General features: G+C 37.3%; 1 long non-coding RNA gene across 1 annotated transcript; it reads right to left on the bottom strand.

Annotated features, from left to right (window-relative positions):
- Nucleotides 1–4,058: 4,058 nt before the first annotated feature.
- LOC106525127 (uncharacterized) lies at nucleotides 4,059–6,094 on the bottom strand. The gene is made up of 2 exons (XR_001311080.1): nucleotides 5,893–6,094; nucleotides 4,059–4,962 (listed from the first exon to the last, which is right to left on the bottom strand). It is a non-coding gene; the product is annotated as an uncharacterized LOC106525127 (long non-coding RNA).
- Nucleotides 6,095–7,227: the final 1,133 nt, after the last annotated feature.

Raw genomic sequence — 7,227 nt, 5'->3', positions numbered from 1 at the left:
GTGTGTGTGTGTGTGTGTGTGTGTGTGTGTGTGTGTGTGTGTGTGTGTTAAGCACAGACAGGGAAAGCCACTGCATGCATTTTAACCTCGGTTCCTCCAGAGCCCGGGGTGACCTAATTAAATTAGCGAGGTGGTTGGAGTGAATGAGTCGAAGCTGAAAGGCCGTTCTCACAGCAGGCGTAAACACCAGCTGCAACCGTCCGTCCGTGCATGCATGTATGTAAAAATATGAGCTTTGTCATCTTTAAACTTGAACACACTGAAAAGCTCGCAGGGAGTAACAGGAGGGCTGTAACGTGTGTGTGTGTGTTCAGGCCTCGGGGGTCTCCTTCAGCCTCTGGAGGAGTGTATGAAAGTGTATCCATTTGTGGTCCCGCGATCCGTTTCTCTCCTTTCTTTTTCACGCGCGCTCACGTTGCGTGCGCACACACACACACACACACACACGTGAACGCACTCGGAGCTGCCAGGGGGCCCTGCAGTCGCTGTGTCACCTCACACCTCCACAAGACCACCTTTAATGGGACCAATCCAGACCGCCGCAAATCATCCGGAACGCTCGCTGAAAACCAGGAGGAAAGAGTGGTGGTGGTGGTGGTGGTGTTGGGGTGGGGGGAGTAAAGAGATACAGACGCAGGAACAAACTGTAGTTTATAGTGAAGATAAAGTTGAAAAAAGAAAGCGAGTGAGAACGGTGCACATGTGAGAAACGCAGTCCAAAAAAAATCTGATTTAGGTTCATTTGATCACCCAGAGGGACGGTTAAATTTCCTTTTCAGAAACGAAGCAAAATACGAGTTTGGACAGAAAAACGTCTCCGTGGCTTTATGGTTCCTGGTTGGTCGTCAAGTTTGTTTTCAGACACCTGTGAAAGAGAAGCCAACGTTCGCAGCAGCGAAAAGAAAATTACTCAAGTAGGAAAACTGGGATTTTCCTGATGAGTTGAAAAAAGTGGCAAGATCTTAAAAAAAAATGAAAATAATAATCTAGCAATAAAGCTGCAATCTACTGTTTTTTATGTTAATGGTTTGGAGAAAATGGTTTTTGTTGGTCTTAATTGAATCAGATGCCTTTGAGATATGAAATTACACATAAAATCCCCATAAAATGGACGCGGTGTGCTCCTGGCTCACACATATGAGCTGGTTTCCTGTAAAACCAGATGTTCACCTCTTCATGAAGCAACATTTCTTCTGACGGACGAACCCCAGAGGCCAGATAAAAAACTTTCACCTTAATGTGTGAACTCAACCAAATCTTACAGTTAAAGAACTGAATCTAAATTTAAATTGTGCCTCAAGTTCAAGAAAGATTTTTAAAATATTCTGTTGTTCTCTAAATGAACTAAGTTACTCTATTTGGTCATTTTGAAGCCAATTATTGGTGAGTGGATACACATAAAATGGGTTTATTTGGTACTAGGGCTGCACAATATATGAGTTTTATTGTTATCACAATATGCTCAAAGATACAGCCAATTTAGATGAAAGTGGAAAAAATACTGAAGGATATTACATTTGTAGGCAGCAAGGAAAATGGGTTTATTACAACTGATATTGTCACAATATTTGACAATGATGTCACAATATAAGATATTTGATTATATCACAATATTTGACAATATTGATATTATGAAAATATTACAATACTTAACAACATCACAATATTATATTAAAAATTTAACAATATCATATTTTAAGTTATCACAATATCAGTATTACAGTATTTGTAGATGTTACGATATTCCAATATCACAATATTTGACAATGATTTCATAACATTATATTACAATGCTTGACGATATCACAATATGACTATTTGATGATGATATCACAATATTATCACAATATGACAATATTTGATGATATCACAATATAATTACAATACAACAATATATGACAATATCTCAATGACAATATTTTACAACAAGATTTGACAAAATTTGATGATATCACAATACGACAATATTTGATATCTCAATATGACAATATTTGATGAAATTGCGGTATGACACTATTTTATGATATAACAATACAACTATATTTGTTATCACGATATGACAATATTTGATATCAAGGTTTGACTATATTTGATGATATTGCAATACAACAATACTTAATGATATCAAGATGCGACAATATTTGATACCACGATATGACAATATTTGATGACATCGCGATACAACAATATTTGATAATTTCACAACATCACAATATGACTATTTGACAATATCACAATATAGCAATGACAAGATTTGATGATATATCACAATATGACTATATTTGATGAAATTGCGATATGACAATATTTTATGATATAACGATACGACCATATTTGATGATATCAAGGTTTGACTATATTTGATGATATTGCAGTACAACAATACTTAATGATATCAAGATGCGGCAATATTTGATATCACGATATGATAATATTTGATGATATCATGATATGACAATATTTGATGACATCGCGATACAACAATATTTGATAATTTCACAACATCATCACAATATGACTATTTGACAATATAACAATATAGCAATGACAAGATTCGATGATATCATTTCACAATATGACTATATTTGATGAAATTGCGATATGACAATATTTTATGATATTGCGATACGACCATATTTGATGATATTAAGATTTGACTATATTTGATGATTTGCAATACGACAATACTTAATGATATCAAGATGCGACAATATTAGATATCACGATATGAAATTATTTGATGATATAATATGACAGTATTTGATATCATGAAATGACAATATTTGATATCGTGATATGACAATAGTTGATGATATCAAGATATGACAGTATTTGATGATATCATGATATGACAATAGTTGGTGATATCGCGATACAATATTTGATAATTTCACAATGTAATCACAATATGACTATTTGACAACATCACAATATAACAATGACAAGATTTGATGATGATATCATATCACAATATGACTATATTTGATGACATGTTATCACAATAATGCAATATTTGATGATATCATGTCACAATATTACATTATTCAGTAATCAGAAACCAGTTAAAATAGTTGCTTATACTTGTGATCAGACATGAAACATCCCCATTAGGCCATGTAAAAGAATGAAAATGTAAAATCAACTTTAATTTTTCAGCAGTTATCCATTTTGTTTCTTTTAATTTTCAGTTTCTTTTTCTGCACGCATATTTAAAGCTTTACATGAGCAGACACCTTGTTCGGTGAGGATAGAGGAGCTGGAAAACTGTAATGAATAAAAATCTAAAGGAAACCAGAAATAAGGGAGGGGTGGGAAAAAAAAACCCAGAACAGAGCGAGAGGCTTTATTGAAGCACAAGAGTCTGTATTTGGAGCACTTTTTAAGAGTGAACATTTGTACGAGTCAAAGGAAGCCGCGAACAAAAGTTCTGAGCTGGCGATGCAGGAGCAGGAACATAAAAACAGGAACAAGGATGCAAATGAGAAGGAGATGAGGAAAAAGAGGGAGACGAGGGGGGGCGGCGGGGGGGTTGCTTGAGAAAAAGTTTCTGTTGACCTGAATATGGCTCCGTTGCTCAGCTTTGTTCAAAGAGGATAAAAAGTGTCTCTGCAGTCAGTTTGTTAGCTTGTTTTCTCCTGCAGCTACAGGTTTCAGACGCTCCTCGTCTGCAGTGTGTTGTGCTGAGTGTATCCAACGCAGCAGGACAAGGTGTGTGTGTGTGTGTGTGCGTGTGTGTGTGTGTGTATGTGTGTGTGTGGACGTGCTCTTTTCAAATGCCAAAGCATCCTGCGTGCCTCCATCCCGTGTCTCTGTGGTTGTCCGTAGTGTGATATGTACTGGATGTGACATGGATGCTGCAGCATTCTGGGCCGCCTCTGGACAGCAGGGTGTGTGTGTGTGTGTGTGTTTNCCCCCCAGCTGGAAGCCTTATCATCGCTGCTTCTCCTCTCTCTCCATCATCCCGCGTTCTCCCGCTCTCCTCTCCCTCGCCATATGGAAACCATTACGGCCGTTGTCGTTTTCTCGCCGCCAACATTCCTGAGGGCTTTTTTCTTTTCTTTTTTTTTTTTAATGCTCGCTGACTTTACATCAACCCTGTGCTCCCCGCCGCCGTGTTCACACAGCTCCCTTATCTGTCCTCTCACCTGCCCTTTTCCTCCAACGTCAACTTCACCCCGTTTTATTTTCCACGCTACGCAGAGCCGTAAATCTGGTCTGTAATCGGTTTAATGAGTGAACGACGTCCCTCCCCCCGCGAGCCCCGTGTGACACCTCGGCTTCTTCTTTTTAATCAGGTTGCTGTTGATTGTATTTGATAATGTTTTGCTGCGGTTTGGACAAAAAAAGCCATAGAAAAGGAACAACTTGTCTAGTTAAGCATCATAAAACCAATTTTCACTCTCATTTGAGCTTTACTTTGGGCTCCACCGACTCCATAGAGAATAATTAGCCTCCTTCTCTTCTAGATCATTGGCTCCTAAATATATTGCTGTAAACTGTCAGTCTTTTAAGTCACGTTAATTGTAAGAGTTGAACAGAAATGGACTTCCTGTCTTGGTTCACCTCTCATCCAAAATGTTTTTTTTTTGTTTTAGTTTTCTTAATCCTGTCGTAATCTTTTGATCAAGCTGCTTTGTTTGAGGAGCCGAAGTATTAATAAAATAATATATTTTTTGCTTGAACTCTTACTAAATGACACATTTTTACAAACTGTTGGTGACATTTGGGACAACATTCCCCAGCAGTGAAAAACCCAATAAAGCACTCGAAGTTGTGGTCTGTGTCCCGATGTCTTTCATGATACAATCCTTCCTGCAGGTCATTATTATTTGCTGTGCTCTTCTTCAAACTGCTCACTTTATTTAGTTGTGGACAAATTGCATTTTTTTTCCCTTGGGGTTCGCTTTTGACCAAGTAAATAACCCAGAGGAATCTAAGTCCTTTAAAGAAACTTGAGAAAGCCTGATGAGAAAGAAAAGATGTACAAAAATTGTGCAATTTGTCGTAAAATGGACAACAAAATGTGAAAAAATAGCAGAAAAGTAGCTGAAAAAGCTGAATCTTACACAAAGAAGCAGAAAGAGCACACACTTGCTGAATTAAGCAGCTAAAAGTAGTGGCTAAAATCACCATAAAAAGATAAATTTAGCTGAAACTACAGAAATTGGATTTCCTGCAAATGCAAGTGTGAACATTTCTTGCTGAAACCCTTAGCTGAAAGCTAAAGTTTAATCAAGTTTATCTGAAACACAAAAGAAGCATAAAAAGCTCAAAAAGCAGAAAGATTAAGAACGAAGCACAAAAAGCAGAAGAATTAGCTGAAGAATAGCTAAAATAGCAGAAAAGAAACTAAAATTATTTGAATAAGAAACTAAATGTAGCAGACGAGTTAAAATTAGCTTACAGGTGGTGAAAGTGCTGTAAAAAGAGTAAAATTAGCAGGAAAAAAGGAATGAAAGTAAAACAAAGGCCCACTCGCCACCACAAATTTGTTTAGTCTACTCCCACCCGTCCAGCGCAGCCTTTTACAGAAAGCTCACCACGGGATTTTCGGAAACGCGCTTAAAACGGCCTAAGAAATAATGTCACCACCTAAAAAGGGCCCCATATATTGTATGACCTTAAACCTCCACAGTCTGATAAGTTTAAACGCTTTAAAAACCTTCTCTTACCGTCCACATTAACCACGTTTGTTATGTCTTCGACCGACAAGCTAACAAGCTAACATTGCTACACTGGTTCACACAGGCATAGCGTAGCAACGCTAACACAGAAGCTAACAATTAGCGGGTCTGTTTCAACGCTCCGACACATAGGCCATCACGCAGAAACACCGATCGTCGCACAGTCCCGTTATGTTAACAAGACGGAAAGCAAAAAGATTTTGCTCACCTGTTTATTGGCGCCTTAGGACGTGCGTCGATATGGCGGCTCCCACGACCGGCCTATCCAGCCGAAGCCCCAACACACCACCGCTGTCAATTCGACCGTCAGCAGATCGTCGGGTGTCACCAAAAACTGTAAGATAAAATACGTGTTCAATACGACTGAAGTCAAGATGAAAACACACTTGTTAAATAAAATGATTTGTGTATGGAATAAAGTCATACAACACCAGAATTCTGAAAACCTGAGTGAGGTTTATTTGTCACCAGGCTGACAAGGAAAACCCCACTGGCCAAAAGCCAGGAAGTACATCTTTTTATACATGATTCTTCAATGCCTGAGTTCGCCCCCTACTGACCTACGGCTGAATCACAGGCATTCATCCAATAAACTCAACCTAATGTTATTATAACAGTTCACTTATGTGTTGTCTATGATTCGGACATGTAACTACTCTATGTCAATAGATCACACATTATAAAAATATTATAAAAAGGAAACCCTAATAAACTAGTGTTGTTTCTAACATCAGTACTAATCTGTAATAACTATAAATTTCTTCAATGTTGTAAAATAGCTAAAACAGCTGAAATGTGCATTAACACATCTAAAATGTAGCTGAAGATGCTGAAAAGGCAGAAGGAGCACGTTTGCTGAACTTTGCGAAAAGAAGCTGAAATGGCCTGAAAAATGTGAATTTAGCTTAAATACTTATTTTAGCTCATAACATTTGAACAGTAGCTACAACTACAGCAAGCAGCTGAAATAACCATAAAAAGCTCAAATTAGCAAAGAGAAGCTGAAAGCTAAAGTAGAATCTAGCAGAAGAATAGCAGAAAGGAGTAGAATTTTAGCAAGAAAAGGCAGACAAAAGCTCATATTAGCACAAAGCTAAATGTAGTATAAGGAAGTTAAAAAGAACTGAACCAGAACAAAATGTGTAAGGTACAGTAAAGATTTATAAACATTTTGAAGGGTTTTAAGGAGTTTGAAAACAGCTCCATTCATTTTCAATGGGAAAAATGTGTCCGAAAAGTGAAGTGGCTACAAAAAGTAGTTGAAATTCCAAAAGACAGCCAAACTGTCCTGAAGGAGCTAAACATTTTGATATATGAATTGTTGAAATAGCACAAAAATTGTGAAATGAGATACATGCCATACAGAAGGAAAAAAATGTGTTTTTTCTATATTTTTCAAGTTATAAAGTAGCTTAAATTGCAGAAATGAGCTGAGAGAAGCAATAAAAGAAAATAAAAGAAAATTAGCAGAAAGAAGCTGATAGAAGCTAAAATTAGCACAAAAAAAGCAGAACCAGAACAAAATGTTTAACTATTTTAAAAG

The sequence above is a fragment of the Austrofundulus limnaeus genome, unplaced genomic scaffold, assembly GCF_001266775.1.
Source record: "Austrofundulus limnaeus strain Quisiro unplaced genomic scaffold, Austrofundulus_limnaeus-1.0 Scaffold213, whole genome shotgun sequence".
NCBI lineage: Eukaryota > Metazoa > Chordata > Actinopteri > Cyprinodontiformes > Rivulidae > Austrofundulus > Austrofundulus limnaeus.
This window is presented reverse-complemented; position numbering and strand designations above follow the sequence as displayed.